A 20,894-nucleotide genomic window follows, 5' to 3' on the forward strand; every position below is an offset into this window, starting at 1 on the left:
AACTCATCTTAACTTCTTAGTTTTTTCCCGGTGTGTATTTATTAATTTTTTTTTTTTTTTTTTTTGTGGTACGCAGGCCTCTCACTGTTGTGGCCTCTCCCGTTGCGGAGCACAGGCTCCGGACGTGCAGGCTCAGCGGCCATGGCTCACGGGCCCAGCTGCTCCGCGGCATGTGGGATCTTCCCGGACCGGGGCACGAACCCGTGTCCCCTGCATCGGCAGGCGGACTCTCAACCACTGCGCCAGGGAAGCCCCTGTATTTATTAATTGATAAAATTTTTAATGTTAAAGAGGTGGGAAAAATAAAGATTTTTGGCCTGTCTATAATGGAGATGGCTCAGAATTTCAAATCCATCTTAAATAGACAGAAATAAGCTCTGGAAGCTGTTCTGGAAACTGGCACATTACCTAACATCCCTGTCTCAGACTCCAAGGGAGGAAGCAAGACTTCCTCCATTGGTGGATCGCCCCGGACTCCTGGACTAGGCAGAAGCCACTGCCTCCTCTGAATGCCCTCACAGGGACCCCACCTGTGGATCACCTCGAGCATGTCTTTGCACTTTCTTACCATGCCCTTGCCAAGTTCAGAGAAGTTGGCACAGGATTCAGATGCTTTGGCTTGTTCTCTGCCCATCTCCTTACCCAACCTTCACCCTACCTTCCTAGAAAATCAGAATCAGTCTTATCTCTACTCTCAAGGGATAAAGAAAACAACATCTCCATATCTTTAAGACCATGAGATTTGTTTTGAATGTGAATCAATTTTTACTGTTCTGATAAGACAAGGATAGACCTTGATACTGAAGGTATGGAGACAGCACTTCTTCTGGGCTGAATTAGAGGAAATCAGAAGCTTCAAGGTATGTTTGTCTTTCTCTACCAAGTAAACTCTGAAGGTGACTGAAGCCTCAACAATGACCCAAGTCATAATAGGAGGCAAAAGGTGGCTACATGCGTCTTTTCCCCACCTTCACATCCCTGTACTCTTGGGCGAGAGTAAGCAGCTCCTTTTTCCACATTCCTCTGCCGTGCTCAGTCCTAGTTCTGAAAGATGGTGGGTGTTCAGAGGAGAGGAATGAAGGAGTCTGAGGCTGGAAGATGTGAGGGAAGAAATGAGATCAGTTAGAACTTTTCAGGCTGCAGACATACTGGAGTCAGGTAAAGAATTACTGACATTTTAAAGCACCTTCAACGTGTCACTGAGTCAAATCTGGTAATTCCCAGAGGTGTCTCATATGTGCTCATGACAGTCCCCTCATCCTCTATTCTGGTTCTCCTGTTAAGATGTTTACTTCTTGGCTCAATTAGCAATTATAAAATGGAAGTGATAATTCTGGCCCATAAGAAAAATGCATGCAATCACTTAGCAAGTCAGAGGGAATATGCTCTGTAAAACCAAGGTACGGTCCTTTTCACAGTGTAGTACCTTGGACAGGAAGTACTGACATCAACAAATGGACTTATAAAATTTATCCAGCATATCATTTGGGCATATCATGGTGAGATTCTAATCCCAACCTTATGGATCAATATTGGTCCACTGGCACAACTATATGTGCCAATAGCACTATTTTAGTAAATTACAAAGAACTATTATAGCAAATTTAAACTCAATTGAAATCTCAAATGATTACCGCTCAAATTCTAGCTCCATTTTTTAGCAGCTGTGTGACCCTACAGGGAAGAATCTAGATTTTGTAGGGCCTGAAGCATATACAAGCTGGGGAACATTTAAGAAAAAGAATATGAAATGCATAGATTCAAAATCAGTACAGAGGGACTTCCCTGGTGGCACAGTGGTTAAGAATCCACCTGCCAATGCAGGGGACACGGGTTTGAGCCCTGGTCCGGCAAGATCCCACATGCCCCAAAGCAACTAAGCTCGTGTGCCACAAGTACTGAGCCTGTGTGCCACAACTACTGAAGCCTGCGTGCCTAGAGCCCGAGCTCCGCAACGAGAAGCCACCGCAATGAGAAGCCTGTGCACCGCAATGAAGAGTAGCCCTCGCTCTCCGCAACTAGAGAAAGCCAGTGCACAGCAACAAAGACCCCATGCAGCCAAAAATAAAATAAATAAATAAATAAAAATCAATACAGAGACTTGGAAGAGGCTTGTATAAGTGAGAGGACTGAACTTAAACTTTATTAGCTTCATTAGAGACCTGCCACTAGGTACCTGGGAAAGTTACATGACTGTTCTGAACAACAGTATACTTACCTATAAAATTAGGACTGTTCTGAACGATAGTATACTTACCTATAAAATTAGGATAATAATCATTACTCTGTGGAATTAAGGAATATATATATATATATATAGATGATATATATATGATCTATCTATATATATAATTTTTGAGTTCCAGATGCTCTCAACACAAGATTTTATATATATATATGTAACTTGTTATGAATATTCAAATGTAGAGTCCATATAATCTAATGATTAGGTTAAATTTTTTTCTTTTCATGATTTCTGATTAATTGTGGTTTTATATGGATAGATCCCAATGGACACAGAGACTAGATGCTCAACAGCCAGTAACATAAACTCTCAGAATTGACAATAAAGCATGGAAATGGAGCAGCAGTTGTCAGACGGGATCTTGGCAAAGACAAGGAAAGCAATTTGAGGGACGGAGGTAAGTAGGGTGGCATGCTGCAGATTTGAATGTTGAGACCACTCCACTGCCACATCACCCTCTCAGAAAGGGTCTTAACCAACACAGCCTCGCTTGAGCTCATAGCCCCTATGAGGTAAAGGTGATGCTCATCCTTCAGAGGGTCTTCTTAGCCAGCTCATTCCACAGCCCACTTTACATGTGGCAGAGAATCGAGCCTAACACCTTCATCATCATTTACTGACTGTCTCTCAAATGTCAGATTATAGTGCTAAGTGCTTCACACGTGTTTTAATCTTCCAAGTGCCATTATTTCTATTTGACACTGAACCATTGGAGCTGAAGTTCAATATCTTTCCAAAGATTTGCAACTAGTAAGTGTCTAGGCACCAACGATTTTTCTAACTATGTTAACAGATTTGGAGCCCATTTGGGACCCGCAAAAGTTCTGGAACCAGCAGAAATTACTTCAGCCCTGGCCTGCATCTAAAACTGAATCCTTATCCTCTATAAGGGAGTATAATCTCCTCAGGAATTGACATGGATAACATCACTAAGACCACAGGTAGATTAGATCATTCCTGGGGCTGTTTCTTATTTGTCTCTGTATTGCTAATGTCTAGTACAGTTGCTTGCAAAGCAAATGTTGTGAGATGAGGGAGCAAAACGAATACTTTGGTCATGCGACACATGAGGGGCAGGGCCAGGAAACCCAGATCTTCTGACTCTTGGCTGTCGACGCTACTACTGTTGACACTACTGCTCCTTCTCTATGTCACTTTGGCTGCTGTAACAAAAAGACCCCAAATACAATGGTTTAAACACATAGAGGATTATATTCTTCTTATGTAAAAGTCCGTGTAGTCAATTCAAGAGAAGAAGATGCAAAGGAAAGCAAATCCCTTTCCTGTAAACACCTAACCAGGAAGCTTCAGATATCACTTCCAGGCACATTCTACTAGCCAAACAGTCATATGGCCACATCCAGCCACAAGGAGTGCTGGGAAATGTAGTCTTTACACCCATCTAAAATTTCTATTAGCAATAAGACAGGACAATGGTAGTCCTGGCCATGGAGAGGCAAGTCACTGTGTACAGTGGGAAAAGGACTAAACTCAGAGATGAGTATAGAGGGGTTTTTCTCACCTGCAAAATATAATAAAAATCATAACTACCTTGACTCAGTTTTTTCAACTCTAAACAATAACAACAACGGTTATTAGCATTTACTGAGCATGCCCCATGCTCTAGGGGCTATACCATATACTTTACACATACGATTTAATTCAATTTTCCCAAGAACCCTCTAAGGCTGGCATTATTTTTTTTTTTTTTTTTTTTTTTTTTTGCGGTACGCGGGCCTCTCACCATTGTGGCCTCTCCCATTGCGGGGCACAGGCTCCGGACGCGCAGGCTCAGCGGCCATGGCTCACGGGCCCAGCCGCTCCGCGGCATGTGGGATCTTCCCGGACCGGGGCACGAACCCGCGTCCTCTGCATCGGCAGGCGGACTCTCAACACACTGCGCCACCGGGGAAGCCCAGGCTGGCATTATTATTGTCTCTTTCATTTTAGAGATTAGGAAACCAAGCCTCAGAGGAGTTAAGTAGCTTGCCCCGTGTTCACAGTGAACGTGTGAGTCACAAAACCAGACCTGGGCTCGCTGACTCCAAAGCCCAAGCACGGCCCCTCGGCTACACCTTAAGTGGAGATCATCGCAGTATCAGCATTGCAGGGCTGTTGGGAGCATGAAAGGGGATGTGACGGATGGAGCACACAGTAGGCCTTCTCTACCTTCCTCAAGGAAGGCAGTGTGTCTTGCTGGGGCTTTAGGCTCCCTTGTCTGAGTTGAGTAAAGAACCTGGCTCCAGAATGGGGACTGTCCAGAAACAGTTCACAGTCACTGGAGACAGGCTGGAGCCGAGAGGAGGAGGAATCAGGTTTGAGAGAGAAGAGGAAAAAAGCAATAAACTGAAAAAAATCACAGCTCTGCAGGCAATGGAATCTATTACTCAGAGATTAAAATGTCACAAGGAGTACACGTCAGCTCCAGACTTCGGAAAATGTTTTTTTCCATCATAATTACTGCTCGCCACTAACACAGAAGACTATTTCCTTTCCTAGGGAGGAGCTTGCCCCACTTGGTGTCTTTCTAGCGTTCTGCAGACCTCAAAAGTTGCTTCTTACATTTGTTCAGAGTATTAACAATGGCCAACACCAGTAAGCACTTACCATGTACTAGCTACTTAGAGCTTATTAATCCTCCAATAACCCTGTGAGATGGACACTATTCATTTCATCCTGTCTTACAGATGACGAAACTGAGGCACAAAGGTTTTAGGTAACATGCCCAACCTCACACAGCTGGTGATGAGAGAATCAGGTTTCGAACCCAGCTCATCCGTTCAGGAGTGTGATCTCAATCACTCCTCGAAATTTCCCTCTCACAGCCCAATTCTGTTCATGGGAAAGTGGGAAGTAATACAAGTCCTCCCAGAAAGAACCTGGCAAGTCTTCCGTTTTTTTCTTCCACATTGAAGTACAATGTGAACCAAAAATCTGAGGCATGGAGGGAGTCCACGTCTAATGTCAAATCCAACCTCAGCTGGGGTTAGTAAACTACATTAAGATTCATACCCAGTGGGATCTTACTAGCTAACCTTTAAAAATGATTTTGTAGAAGAATATTATTAAGTAGGTGAGATCATAAACAGCATGTATAGTGTAATTTCCATTAAAAAAATAAGTTTCTAAACACACACACACATAACTGGAAACTCACACATCAAATCATCATGAGTCCTTCTACCTGAATAGCAAGATTATGGACAGATTCGTTCATCTGATGGCTCTCCTTCCCCCCGTTTCCATCCAGATCCCTATATTTTTAAATATTTTTAAAAATCAAGTTTACTAGCCTTTATGTGACTGATTTATTTATTTTTTACTAGAAGAAATACCTTAAAGCTGATTTTAGCCTAGCTGTGTCAGTGAATCTTTTAAAAAATGTTTCCTTTTTAGGTTGGGAAAAAAGGGAAAATTTAAAATAAAAATTCAGTATCAGAGCATTCATTTCTCAGATTTCTAAACAACAAATTAACACCTTATCGTTTATTCTGTGAAGTCATATTTTTATTCATTTAAAGGAAGATAAAAGTTGAAGAGGACAAGGAAGTATAACAAGAAAACTATGAGAAAGGAAAGGATGACCAAGAGACATCAAATATGGAAGGCATGCTGTCACCGGCCAGCATTCAAGAGCCTCCCAAATCTTGCCGGCATCTCCACTCACCAGGAAAACTCACAAAGGTGACTCAAGTTCAGGAACCATCACAGGCTGGTACCTGAAATCACCTGGAAAAACGCTGAGCATGGCTACCTCCTAAACAAACAAGGTACTGCTTCTTTCTCTTCTATTTTTTTGAACCAAAATTACACTAATAGAAAACTTGGAGGACAGCACAAAGAATTATTTTTTTTCTAAGCCATTTGGTAGTTAAGTTGCCTAACAGATGGCCCATCACTCCTGAATACTTCCATGTGCAATCGCAACAATCAAGGACATCATCCTGTATAACCACAGTCCAAGCTTCAAAATCAGGAAATGCACACCGATACACCACCATGGTCTAGTCCTCAGACCTCATCTGAGTTCTGCCAATTGTCCCGATCACGTCCTTTACAGCAAAACGACTCAGTCCAGAACCGAGCGACAGTCGTTGTCTGTCTCTTTTCAGACTATTCCTTTAGTCTGGAATAGTTTCTACGTCTTGTCTTTTGCAACCCGACACTTTTGAAGATTTCAAGGCCAGTTATGTTGTAGAATGTCCCTCAGTTTGGGTTTGTCTCTGTGCTGTGACTTTGTTAAATTAACATTTGTTAGGTTGGAGCACAGGGTGCTGGATGGTGAGATGCGGTTCAACAACAGATCATAGGAGAAATTGACGCAGAGAAACTTACCACTCGCAGGTCCCGGAGGAAGGACATGGCATCCCTTCAGGGGCCACCTGGGGAGGTGGAGGCAGAGTGCAGACAGAGGCAGCACCTGGGCAAGTGCCTTTCTTAGGGTCCAAGCGTGGAGTGCCTGGGGGTTCCCTGGGCAGGGCCACATGGGTCAGTTCAAATCAAAAGAGCAGGCAGATACTGAGGGCCTAACCCCTCAGGTTGTAGGTCTGGCAGGGAACCCAGAGAAAGGGTCAGCGAATCTGAGGTGGCCGTGAGGAGAGGCTGATCGGATTTTTGTTGCTGTGGAAGAATTAGCAAAGCGCTCTGACCACCACTGAGGACGTTTTCTTTCTGTGTGTGATAAACAGCAGGGCCAGGAGATGTGGGGAAACAGGAGGAGGTAAAAGGCATTAAAAGAAAAAAAATCACAGGGAATTTAGCCTCACATTTGGAAATCATGTTCTCCTCCATCGTCGTAATTGAAAAGGCAGGGATCACATGCACACGTTATGGATCCAGTGCTCAGAGGCAGGTGAGGTCAGGATAGTTTTCGTCTGGATCTGCAGGCCAGTGTTCCGACAGAGCAGCAGAGGCCAACAGGCCTTCCTCATCCCGTCCCCAGTGCCGCCTCTCCTCTCCCCACTCCCTCCTTCTCCTCAACCTTCCTTTTCTCATCCTTCCAAAAGCAGTTAGTCAAGATTTCAGTGAGACCGAACTTCATGAAGAATGGGAGCCCCCCCAAGTTTTTGTTTTTAATTAAATTTTTATTGCGTAAAATATACATGTCATGAAATGGACCATTTTAATCATTTTTAAGTGTACAGTTTAGTGGCATTAAGTACATTGACACTGTTGTGGAACAATCACCACCATCCATCTACAGAACGTTTTTCATCTTGCAAAACTGAGACTCTGTCCCCATTAAACAATAACTCCCCATTCTTCTCTCCCCCAGACCGTGGCAGCCACCATTTTATTTTCTGTTTCTGTGAGTTTAGTTACTCTAGGTACCTCATCTGAGTGGAATCATACAGTAGGTGTCCTTTTGTCACTGGTTTATTCCAGTTAGCATAATGTCTTCAAGGTTCATCTGTGCTGCAGCCTATGTCAGAATATCCTTTTTAAAGGATGAATATTCCATAAGATTTTAAAAGTTATGTAACTACAGTAGTCTGCTAGGGCTGCAAAATATAGCAGGCTGGGTGGCTTAGACAATGGATATTAATTTTCTCACAGTTCTGGAGGCTGAAAGTCCAGCACTAAGGTGTCGGCAGGTTTGGTTTCCTCTGAGGCCTCTCTCCTTGCTGGCAGGTGGCTGCCTTCTTGCTGTGTCCTCACATGGCCTTTCCTCTGTGTGCTTGCATCCCTGGAATTCAAATTTCCCCTTCTTATAAGGACACCAGTCAGACTGGATTAGGGCCCATCCCAATAGCCTCATTTTAACTTAATCACCTCTCTAAAGGCCCTATCTCCAAATACAGTCACATTCTGAGGAACTGGGGGTTAGGGCTTCAACATATGAATTTGAGGGGGAAACACTTCAGCCCATAACAGTAACCTTCCTGAGAAATGAATTCCTCAACTGTATGAAAAGGACGGTGGCCACCCCATAGGTTGCTGGTTCAGAAGATGCCCATGAAGAGCTTGGCACGGCACTGGAGCATGGCCACCTTTCTACGAGATCAGCTAGCATCACTGTTTCGTTTTCCCAAATCCTAGTACGTGTCTTTCCAGCATATGTTGAGTGCACAGTTAACAACGTGTGTTACTTCTTTCATCTTGGATTGGGTGGGGTCTTGGACAGCAAGAGGAAGGAGACCCAAGAATACATCATTGCAGGACAGGAAAAAGATGGGGAGGCTAACACAGACTTCAACTGCTAAGTTCTCCTGTCCCAGCCAACCTGAAATTTTACAGCTGCCTTATTTATTTTTCTTTTTTGTGGTACGCAGGCCTCTCACTGTTGTGGCCTCTCCCGTTGCGGAGCACAGGCTCCGGACGCGCAGGCTCAGCAGCCACGGCTCACGGGCCCAGCCGCTCTGCGGCATGTGGGATCTTCCCGGACTGGGGCACGAACCCACGTCCCCTGCATCGGCAGGCGGACTCTCAACCACTGCACCACCAGGGAAGCCCCTGCCTTATTTTAATGATGGGTGAGCATAACGGTTATAACTGACTGTGTGCCAGGCACTGAACTAGGCACTCTATAGAAGCTGTCTCATTTAATCCTTAAGTTGGTACTATTACTATCCCAGTGCTCAGATGAGAAAGCCGAGGCCCAGAGAGTTTAAGTAACTTGCCATGTCATAGAGAGGCCAAGTGCTGGAGTCAGCATTCAGACCCACAAGTTCTGCATGGTGAGCCCAAGGGGATCCAATGACCATTACATAAAAATTAAATACGAATATGAATAAAATGATAAAAGTACTTATATAATAAGGGGGTATGGTTAGAGGATAGGATATGGCTATTTTCTGTCATTTAAAATTTTCTGCTTCTTCAATAGTGTCTGTGGAATTCATTATTTTTAATTTAAATTATTCTAACACAAGACTTTGCACGCTGGGGCACTTCTCTCTGAAGGATTAAAAAAAAAAAAAGTGCATATACCATCTATCAGGTATTGCTGCCTAAAGAATTGGCCTGTTTGTCCTCACCTGGGATTTTAAGAGCAAGCATCCACCTGCCCCCTTACAGCCCCATCTGTCTCCATCAATAATAGATTTTCAAAAGACTGCTTTTTAAATTTTTTTCTTCTTTCTTTTTTTCCTTCCTCTCTTTGTTTTTAAAGAAATACATATGTGTGAGCTCATATCAACTTATCCTTGGAATATGTGTGTGGCAAGCTCTGGGCCCCTCAAGTTTCAATGTGATGGATGTCTTGGATTTGAAGAGTTCTGGGAAGAATCACAGAGGGTTGGGTTGTTTTGTTTGTTTTCCTAAACTGTAGACTATTTTATTCTCAAAGCAGTAAGAAAACCCTAACCTCACCACACCCACCCTTCCAAGCCAATTTCTAGGTTGTTCCTCTAAGAAATGCATGAAGTCCCACGTATTCCCTGGTGGTCCAGTGGTTAAGACTCCATGCTTTCACTGCTGAGGGTGCGGGTTCGATTCCTGGTCAGGGAACTAAGGTCCCACATGCCATGCAGCATGGCCAAAAAAAAAAAAAAAAAAAGAAAAAAATTGGTGAAGTCCCTATAAACGACAGTAAGAAAATCCCTTCCTCTGCAAATTGTCTAACTTTCTGGATTCCATTAGAAGAACCATCTTTTTAATTTCTGACTTCTTTGCCCTGAACCTTGGACAGATTTTGATCTTGTATGATTGAATTTGCATGGGATATATAACATTAGAGGTAATTAAGTCTCCTCAGTGCTCTCTCAACATGACCCAATCTTACTTTCAGCTCCATGGAGATCTCAATGACATCTCCAGCTCACTCACCATGTATACACCATAAAACCTACTGGTTTCACAGCTAGTTACACAGCTCCTGAGAGGGTGGACTTTGACACACCTTGTCAGGTGACTGCTATGCTGGCCACAGCTGCCACTCCAAGCCAAAGACGTCCAATATGGGCCAGACCTAAGGAAACTATGAGGTGGTCTGAGCTGAGAATGCATCCTAGTTGGGAAGCCCCACACTAAATGGTAAATATGCAGTCTGATCATCTTGAATGCTGGACGCAAAGAATATAACCACAGCACAAAGGCAGGAAGAGGAAATCTAGAGACAGAACCAGAAGCAGAGAGAGTCCTGAGCAGGGAAGACTCAGTAAGCAAAGAACAATGGTTTCTCCTCTTAAGAGAAGACTAGACTATAGTAACTGGAATTGCTGTGGTCTCCCGCAGTTTTCCAGTTGTCCATTAGGTCTGAGCATGTAGCTGCTGAGATGGTTTTCTCTGCTAACTCACTGCACACGTGTATTTCTATCAAAATCTCCCATCTCTTGTGGTGTTCTTAAGTGTACCATTTTTTTGTTTTTTTGTTTTGGGGTTTTTGTTTTTTGGTAATTGGAAAAAGCCCAACAACACCTTATCTAAAAATGAATTCATAATCCTCTCTCCCAAACCTACTCTTTCTTATTCATTGCCTGTGTCTACTTTTGGTATCACTATCCCAGTTTTTCGATTTCTCCCAATACCTTACCAGTCTGTCAATCCATTTGCCAGGTCCTCTCAATTCTATCTCCACAATACAGCTCCAAGATATCAGGGTTGGGTAAATATTCCTCTCACATAGCACTACCCCCCAACCCTTCACTCTTGGCAGACATCACTTATTGATCACTGCACTCTTTCCACTTACCTAAGCAAGGCTAAAAGCCATAATAGATCTACTCCTTGAATGTTTATTTCATATATAAGGTATTATGCTAAGCATTTTGCATGCCTTATCTTATTTCTCATAGAAACCCTGTGAAAATACTCTATTGGTTTTTTCATTGTATAGGTGAGAAAACTGAGGCTCAGAGAGTGAGGAGAAATACCCTGGTTCCTCCCCCTTCCTCCAGTCTTCTGGTCTTTCTCTGTGGCCACCCACCGAAGGGACTCAGCTGGAATCAGTTGGCAGGGGAGCCAGGGAAATAAAGTTTGCAGGAGTTAGCTCCTTGTGGTGCAGAGCAAAGCAGAAAAAGAACAGGAATTGGATCTGAGACCAAAAGAATGCCTGGTGAGAAGCTTCTTCTGATTTCACAGTCAAAAGGAACGTGTCCTGACTCTGAAAGATGATAGCACTTGATCCAGAAATTTCCTTCTGCACTGAACACTATTTATCATAGTTGCTTGTGTATATAATATATTATTTGCAAGTCTTTTCTCCTTTGGTCGATAGCCTGTAAAATTCTCTTGGGTAAGATACAAGTGCAAATTATTATCACTCCTGTCGTAACGCTTAGCCCCACGCCTTGCTCAATAAATATTATTTGATGAGGAATGATGGATTTTCAATGCCTGTGCTTCTTTAGACTAAGGAGTATAGTAACATGTCAGGAGGGTATGCCAACTACAAGACAAACACCTTACATTTCCCTGGAGAGTCAATTTCACAGTGTGGCAAGTAACTTTAGACACAATTTTATACGAAAACAAAAAATGAAATCAAACAAAATGTACATGGTTTTCTTTAAGATAAATTACTTCAAAAAATACTAGGCTCACCGCAAAAAAAAAAAAAAGAAAAAAAAATACTAGGCTCTCTATGTATTCATTTTTTAATTCTTTTGTTTTTCAACAAGTATTGACTGAGCATTTTCTATATGCCTGGCACTGTTCTAGACAGACCTGATTCCTGCCTTCAGGGATCTTACAGTCTAGTGTAGAATTCTATAAAGGACCAACAGCAAATGTTTTAAGCTTCCTGGGCCAAACATTCCTTGTTGCATTACTCAACTCTTCCTTGTAATATGAAAGCAGCCACAGACAACACCGAAATAAATGAGTTTTTATGTTCCAATAAAACTTCATTACAAAAACAAGCAGCAGGCAGGATTCAGCCAATGGGTCATAGTTTGCTGATCCTGTCTAGCAGGGAAAACAGACATTAAATAATTTAGGATGACACACTGTTAGAGAATAATATAAGATGCTCTATGGGCAAAACTAGGGTAAGACACTTAGCCCAGGAGCAGGACCAACTTTGTGGGTGTGCAAGCAGGGCCACTCAGAAGGGACAGCGTGCTTGGTTTAATGCTCTGTTGTCAGAGTCTTGAAATTCTTAATTATATTTGAACTTGTGAAGTCAGAAAGGACAATGGAGCACGTGTGTGAGCAGAGCTGCTGTGCCAGGCATTAGTGCACACACGTGGGGGCTGGAGCACACAGGCGTGGCAGCGGGCAGCACCACGCACCCGGCCTGGCCTTCTGGTGAGCATGTGCACACCTGGGGCTGTCCAGAGCCCCTCGGAGCAACGAGGGCAGCCCTGCCTGGGACCTGGACCCAGATTGGTTGATGGCGGCAGCAGCAATAGCAGATGCAGTGGTGGTGGCAGCAGTGGCAGCCGTGGAGAGTGGAGTGGTTCCAGGGGCAGTGCTGGGACGCATGGTGGGAGATTGGCTAACCCGTTTCTCCCCAGAGCCTGTCCCTGTGGCATCTGCACAAATATTAACTCTCTAATATGAGCACCAGGACACTCAGGCACTCAGGTGGTAAAGCTTGTCAGTCAATTATTACAAATTAAGGGCGTACACATTGACATTGCAATAAAGCATGTCAGGGCCTTATTGAAATTCTTCAAAGAATTTAGAATTTCTGGTGTTGAAAACTGTTACAGCATTGCAAACCAAACATACACGGGCTCAGAAATAGAAATTAAATGTAAAGATTGTTCCATTCAATAGAATAGAATACTGCCTTCACACAAAGTTTCAGATAAACAATTAACAAGGAAGACAATATGTAAATGAATTTTCTTATATTTGAAGATACAGTGATAGAATGCATATCAGGCATTTTGAATTATATAAAAATCATGAAGCCACTTTGGTTTCTTATAGATTTTCACAAGTTGCAGGAACTGTCAGAAAATACTAACATTAAATTTGTGTATAAAAATCATATAATTAACTGATTAGGTAATATAAATGCTATATGTAAATACCACTAATTTAATTATTTATAAATAATATAAATTTGCATACTAAATTCAGAATTACATGAAACTGATTTGTATAAAGAGTTAACTCTGTAGAAAATAGTTCCACGGGAATCATCACCTCTAGAGGTACCGAAACTTATATTTCGAAATAATTTACCAAATGTGTACCCCAATGTTGTCATAGCCTATAAAACTCTCTTATCTGCTCTGGTAACAACTGCATTAGTAGATTTTAATTGTCAAAATTAAAGTTATCAAAAAATATTTGTAATTTTACATTTGCCAACAGCAAATGACGTTGCTTTCAAGTATATAAATTGAAAATTAAGTTATTAAAAGTACACATTTTTATGACCTAATGAATGAATATGTAGGAAAGCAAACCAGAAGAATCTCGGTATCATATTAATCAGTATTATTCATTGTATTATATAAAATTATGACATCAAAAATATGTTTTACCGTTAAAAAACCATTTGTGGGCTTCCCTGGTGGCACAGTGGTTGAGAGTCTGCCTGCTAATGCAGGGGACACGGGTTCGAGCCCTGGTCTGGGAAGATCCCACATGCCGCGGAGCAACTAGGCCCGTGAGCCATGGCCGCTGAGCCTGCGCGTCTGGAGCCTGTGCTCCGCAACAAGAGAGGCCACGATAGTGAGAGGCCCGCGCACCGCTATGAAGAGTGGCCCCCGCTCGCCGCAACTAGAGAAAGCCCTCGCACAGAAACGAAGACCCAACACAGCAAAAATAAATAAAAAAATTAATTAATAAACTCCTACCCCCAACATCTAAAAAAGAAAAACATTTGTATTGTTACTCATGTATCACTACACTTATCACATTTTATAAATAAAATTATTATAAATAATATAATATTTTAAAAGGAAAAGCTTTATATTTTACCTGTAACTGAACCTTTTTTCCCTGCTTTTCGAACAAGAGGTCTGTATTTTCATGTTGCCTTGGACCTCACAAATTACACAGTTGGTGCTGTCCAGGAATCCAGGCAAGCTTTCCTGAGGAAATAAGTAGAAAAGCCCAAAAGCAAGAGAGAGCTTGTCACACTAGGGCTGTGCTTCCTAAAGGGTGGTCCCTGTACCAGCAGCAGAATGGCAGATTCTCAGGCCCCACTATGGGAAATCTGATTTTACACTCCCCCCAGGTGGTCCTGACGCCCCTCAAGTCTGAGAGGCACTGCTGCAGGGGGACTGAGAGAAGAACAGTGGGTGTGTTGGGAGGTGGGGGAGGAGCCAGGACCAGGTTCTTAGGACAAGGAGGAGAAAATGGAGGTTTTTAAGCAGGAGTAAAAGCACAAGGTCCTCAAGGGTCAGTACATCCCACCCCCATCCCCTTCCTGATCTCGTCTTCTACTGCTCTCCGTCCGTCTCAGCCACACGGCTGTCCTCTGACACGTCAGGCAGTCCCCTGCCTCAGGGCCTTTGCGCCAGTTACTTCCTCTTCTTAGAATGCTTTCACCCCAGAGCCCTTTGCATTCTTTGGATGTCTGCTCAAATGTTACCTTCTCAGGAAGGCCTTCCCTAGCCCCCCTATTTAAAATCATCCCCTCAATGCACACATACACACACTCACACCTTGATCCCCTCTTCCGTGTTTTATCTTTCTCCCTTGCACATACCAACACCTAATATATTATACCACTTTCTTAATTTTTGGGTTAAGTGTCTATCCTCTCCCATTCCCCACTGGAATGCTAGTTCTACAAAAGTAGTGGCTTTATTCTGTTTCATTTACTGATATATTCCTGGGAGCCTAAAAATACTGGTAGAGAGGGAACACTCAATAAATATTTATTGAGTGAACAAATGAAGAGGTTTCAATTCAAGTAAATCCATGACTATAATTAATAAGAAAGGGGTTCTCACAACCTGGTTAATAAAGTTGCTAGCAGTTGTTCTTAACTTGAGGCTAGGAGCTGGGTTTATTCATGGAGGTAGAGACCACCACAGCTCTGGGAAGGGAAAATCCACGTGCTCCCCTCCCCTCCTCGCTTGCAGGGGTTGAGGCCATGTTACCGTCCTGCACAAAGGACTGTGAGTAGAAGAGGCACGACCAGACCATGGATGTTAATGGGAGTCTCTCCTCCACTTCTTCCGTCTCATTTGGCTGTGACCTTGCATGTCTGTGTGGAGCCACAAGGTCAACGCAGAGAGGAAAGTTCCTTAGGCTTTCTGTGAGGGAGAAATAAACCTTTGTTGTGATAACAGCATTGAGATTTCAGGGTTTATTTGTTACTGCACTGTAGCCTAGCCTAGCCTGACGACTACAGTCATTATCAACAAGCAGAGACAGAGAGCAAACTCAGAAAAGTTGAATCTTCTGAGCAATTCTACTATGAAGGATGTGTATTTGGTAGCTTTAAGGACGATCTTGGACCTTGTCCACAGGTGTAAGTATACAAAAATGCCACCTGACAACGTCCCAGTTCTAAAAGGCAGAAACTATGAAATGAACACATAAAAGTGTACAGAGGCAGAATCTATAAGTATGGACTATGGGTCAGTCTGTCTGGGTTTGAATCTCAGCTGTCCCACTTACTGACCTTGACCAAGCTAATTAGCCCTCTGGGCCTCAGTTTCCTCACATGTAAAGAAGGATAATAATATTAACTACTTTGAGAATTGTTAGAGGATTGGATGAAGTAAGGGAAGTAAAGTACTGGGTTCTCAGTGCTTGACACAAACTCATTAAATTTTCACAGCAACTCCATGGGCTAGATACTATTTTTACCCTCGTTTTATAGATGACGAAGCAGTTGCACAGAGACATTAAGTAACTTACCCAAGGTCATGCAGCTAGTAAGTAATGGAGCTGGGATTTGACCTCTGCAGTCTGACGGGAGGGACGGGGATGAATCCTGAGCTGGGAGTTAGGCGGACTGGAGGCAAATCTCAGCCCGAACACTCACTAATCAGTTGACTTTGAAACAGCAACTTAACTTTTTGCAGTCGTGATTTCTCTACCTCTTAAATTAGGGAAATAGTAATATGAAAGGTAATAGTATCCCTACAACATCAGGCAGTTGTTGAAGGCCAGCTGGGACAGTGTTTATAAAGCACCTTCCACATGCCTGGCCCAGAGGAGATGCTTGCCGAGTGTCAGCTACTGTTGTAATGACAACATCCCGTGTGGCCACAGTCTGAGCAGCTGTCTGGAATAGAGTCACAATACGGTGGGCCACTGGTCAGTCTCTTCTGCTCCTCACTGGAGTTTATGGGGAGACCTATTCCCTTGCTCTGGTGTCACACATCTAATAGCGCAGCCCAGGTAACCGAGGGCAGCCCCATTTCCATTCCCCAGGATACATGTGGGATGGGGGGGCTCCAAAGCAGGGTCCCCTCCATCCCACCACCACCACCATGACAGCTTTTCCCTAGGAGGTATGCGTCTCTCATCCCCCTAGAAGCCTATTAAGGCTTCTCTCTTTGGGTCAGGCCAACCTGGCCTCCTATCTGCAGGTCAGAGAACAAGGGGATTAACAACTCAGGAAATCTCTGCTGTCTGCATGCACGCCCTGCTCATCGCCACTTTCACCCCGAGGCAAAAGAAGCTACTGATTTTCCGAATCATCGTCAACAACAAAAAAGTTCCATAGAATCATGACAACCAGCTCCGTTATATTGTTCAGATGCCAATTCTTTGAAAATCCACAATCCTCTGATGACAGCAATGTGGGTGCGGGTGAGTCGGGTGAGGGGATGGGGGAACAGGTCTTAAGGTTGGATATAGTCTTAGGTTTGGTTTCAACCTGCCTCCAGGGTAATATTGGCCTAGATGCTGCCATCATAGCTTGAGGACTCATTACTCCCTAGTGGTCACTGTGGGTTTTACCAGATAGAACAAAGAGCAGCAAAAGATACAGGAACAGTGTTTAGCTAAGGAAACGGCATTTCCCAGGGAAACAGCATCCTGTGAACTGTCTCAGGATTTTAGGTCTTTCTGAGATGTTCCTGTTTTCATCCTTCCTCAGTACTTCCTGTTTCTCTTTCACTTAGTTTCCTTCTCCTTCACTATGCCTATCTCCCTTTCTTCTTGATCTTTCTCTCCCCTTCCTTGCTACCCTCTTCCTTCCCTGCTTTCCTCCTCTAACAGCTATGATCTTTCATATGTGTTGAATCTGTATTGCTGTTCCCTGTTATTAACAACTAGGACAATTTATCCCCCCAAATAGAAGTGACCAGATTTAACAAAAACACAGCGGCCAGGTAAATTGGACTTGTAGATAAACTTATACCAAAAAGATTATTTGTTGTTTTTCTGAACTTTAAATTTACTTGGGCATCTGATAGTGTATTTGGCAGCCCTACCACCAACTAATTGTAGGTCAGTGTGGGTCTCGAATAATGTTTGTCCTGTGAATCAGTGGCTTTTAGAAATGAAATAGATGTCCCATACTTGCTCTGTGGTAAACTTCATAACGCTATTATTTTTAAAAGGTGAGGAACCAATATTCCCTGAACCCTCCACATAGCGGTTTTTGATTTCTTGCTTTTTTATAATGCCTACATCTTTAAGTTTTCTTTGAAGGCAGCTGGCCTTCTTAGGGCATCCCCAAGCCTGGCAACCCCTGGGCAACCCCCCCAGAGGCTGGAGAAGGCCGTAGCTCAGAGAGCAAAGAGTTCCAAGTGGTCAAATTTCAACAGGAATGTCAGGCCTCTGTGAGGGGGAAGGTTACTTCTGCAGGGGGTGAGGGGAAGGGTGGCTTATAAGATTTTTCTCTCGTTATCACATCTTTGCCTCTTATTTGCTATATCCCCACAGTCACAGTGTGCGTGGGGTTAGTGGGGTGGAGTGGGGAATACTCGCCCTTTCTTATGTTCCTTTGGCGCTATTTGAGAGTGAAGCTTACAACAGAAGGAGTGATGGCCAAGGCTCCCCAGATGACACTGAGGTCAATCACTGCTGACAGTTAATACCTAGTTAATACCTGGCCTCCAAGCCGGATAGCCTTCCAGTCCGCTGGTGGCTGAACAAACACAGCAGGCATTTAAAGGTCACGGGGTTGCATGAGGTCAGCAGGGCCCGACCTTCTGAAAGGTGTGGTCATCTCCCCTCCACGCTGAGAACGTTTTTAAACGACTCCAGAAGCTACAGCTCCTCTTCCCCAAGGCACTGCCAGGGCCTGCAGCCAGGCCCTGCCGTTTCTGAGTGGCGTGGTCCAGGCCGGGCTTTCTGCTCTCCCTGCTGGAGGCCCGCCATCCTTATTGAGTGTATTTCCAAGAAAGCAGTTGACAGGCTTGGCAGTGCTATTCCTGGAAATGTTCAATAGGCCATCTTCTGGCAGGGGCCGCTGCTGACGGATGGGTCGGAAGGGGAGACCACGTGCTCAGCGCCATCTCCACCCTGGCCTATTCCCAGGTGCCTCCGAGCAACAGCCGTCCCCAAATACCACGGGCTGTCAGCTGTGGGGGGTGCTGCGGGCCTCTGCGGGACTCACTTCCTCCCTGGCAGGGCAGCTGCCAGCGAGCTTGCTGCTAAATGAAGACAGGCGTCCTGCGACTATAAATTATAACACACAGCAGCTCCAGCTGATGCACTGCCTGTCCCGCAGGAAACTCCACAGGGGACACTTGCCCGCTGCCAAAGGGCATTCTAGACAGTGGCTTCAGCTCTTGTGGCAGCCTCGGGAGAGAGGCCAAGCCTGTCGCTGGGCAGAGGAGCCCTGGCAACTCCCAGAGGTTGGAACTTCCGTCTGATGTGGGGCGCACTCCCGACCTTGGCTTTTCTGCCTCTGCACTATTAACCTTTAGGGCCAGATACTTCTTTGTGGGAGTAGTCTGTGCACCGTCGGATGTATAGCAGCATCCTTGGCTTCCGCCTACTGGATGCCAGTAGCACCTGTACCTGTGCCCTCCTCTGCCAGTTGTGTCAACCAAAAATACCTCCAGACATTTCCAAATGTCCCCTGAGAGGTAAAGTTGCCGTTGGTTGAGATCCACTGGTATACAGGAGAGGAGAAGGGGGCCTTTTCAGGGTGATGCCAGAAAGAGACAGACAGAATTGCAGAATTTGGTCTCCATTTGAGCTGTGTGATGCCAGGCAAGTCAGAGAAACCTTGGGCCTCAGTTTTCTTTTCTCTAAAATGGAAAGAAACAGAAGGGCAAACCAAGGGAATGGGGAGATCAGTTGAGATAATGCATGGTAGGCACTTTGATAGGTATTAAAGCACCACAGAGAACATCATAGTAGTAGATTACCTGATGCTTGAATCCTTCCCTACCTCAAAGGGTCTGGCTCCCTTTGAAAGGAAAAAATAGCTGAACATTTATAAAATTCCCAAGACTCTTAAAAAAGAAACAAATACTTTAGAAAGCTTTTCTCTTTATTATTATTTTTTCTTCTGAATTCAAACAAGGTTAAGTATGCTATGACTGCCTGAGGTTAATGAACATGATTTTTTCTTATCTTCCTTGAAAGAGGTTTTGTATCTTTTCTTTTTTTTAACCAACACCCTAGAAATTGCACCCCTCCAGTGAAAGAACAGAAAGTAAGAATGGGAGGGTCCTTCTATTTTCTTCATAAAATTAGTACCTTTTTCTTTATAATTTATAACAAAACCAATAAATGAAACCCCACAGCCCTATAGAAAGACACTGTTGCTTTAAATGAGCTTTGCTGTTATATAATTCTCTGGCTGACTTCACCCAGCCAGCTTTCAAGGAACTGTAAAGAAATCTTTAAACACTAATATTTCTCTTATTCACACTGGCAGGAAAACACAAAGGAAATGGACAACCTGAACTACGTCAATGGTAAAAAGTGAAGAGCCAAGTCCTTGACAACAGGGCTACGTATGCCACCCCCGCTCCCCTGCACCGGCCCTAGTCTTGGGGTCCTTGTCAAGCTCCAGGCAGCCATGGCCCTTCCTTTGTGGCTGTTGTCCATTGGAAGATCCAAGGCCACATGTGCTTTGGGAAACAAGATACTGTAATTAATCAAAGAAAACAAAAACAGCTTCTTTTCCATAATGGGCCCATCGAAGGGCTTTTCTAGGAAAACCCCGATCAAGCTGCTCCTTCTATTTCCCTAAAGGCTAACAGCCAAGGGACAGGGTTGGAGGGGTGTGTGAGGAGGTATCCATGGAAGTTTATTCCCAAATAGTCCCTTCCCAGAAAAAGACTTCATTGTGCTAACTCAAACCGCTGAGCATCAGCTAACAGCAGGGGCCCCGTGGAAGAAATCAAGTCTCCTCTTTCTGAGGCATCACTGATCCTGTACCGACCCAAGAACTCACCTTCTTCTACAGAATTATTCTGATCAGACAGGATTCCCAGAGGGGACCTGGGAAGTGAGACTCTGAACCAAACTAATGAGGAAGTGTCAGAAAAGGCAGCCAAGCAGCACTGTTGTAAAACCAACTCTTACCACATGCTTACCTTGTTAGAAGTAAACACAGTGTAATTCTGGCACAGTGGTTCCCCCTTACCCGGGAGGGATACATTTCAAGACCCCCCAGGGGATGCCTGAAACCTCGGATAATACTATATTTAGATACTATAGATAATATGCTTTTTCCTACACGTAAATAGCTGTAAGAAAGTTTTGTTTTTAAATTAGGCACAGGAAGAGAATATCCCAATTGCCAGCATCACTACCCTTGTGCTTTGGGGCCATTATTAAGTAGAAGAAAAGTTACTTGAACACAAGCACTGTGATACTATGACAATTGATCTGATAACCAAGACACTTACTAAGTGACTAACAGGTGGGATGC

At 43.9% G+C, this 20,894-nt stretch overlaps 1 protein-coding gene across 9 annotated transcripts in view; it reads right to left on the minus strand.

Moving 5' to 3' along the window:
• Positions 1–298: 298 nt before the first annotated feature.
• Positions 299–20,894, minus strand: part of CRADD (CARD and death domain containing adaptor protein) — a 254,034-nt gene continuing 233,438 nt past the window's right edge. For 7 of the 9 annotated variants that reach the window (XM_079937587.1, XM_079937581.1, XM_079937584.1 and 4 more), the window contains 2 exons: positions 18,108–19,257; positions 13,080–15,351 (listed from right to left, as the gene is read on the minus strand). The gene's annotated coding sequence lies outside the window, so the exon portion shown is untranslated. Of the gene's footprint in view, positions 1,092–13,079; positions 15,352–18,107; positions 19,258–20,894 lie in introns of those variants that run through there. The other 2 variants (XM_079937580.1, XM_079937582.1) reach the window with 2 other exon arrangements.

Source organism: Stenella coeruleoalba (assembly GCF_951394435.1).
Source record: "Stenella coeruleoalba genome assembly, chromosome: 11".
Classification (NCBI taxonomy): domain Eukaryota; kingdom Metazoa; phylum Chordata; class Mammalia; order Artiodactyla; family Delphinidae; genus Stenella; species Stenella coeruleoalba.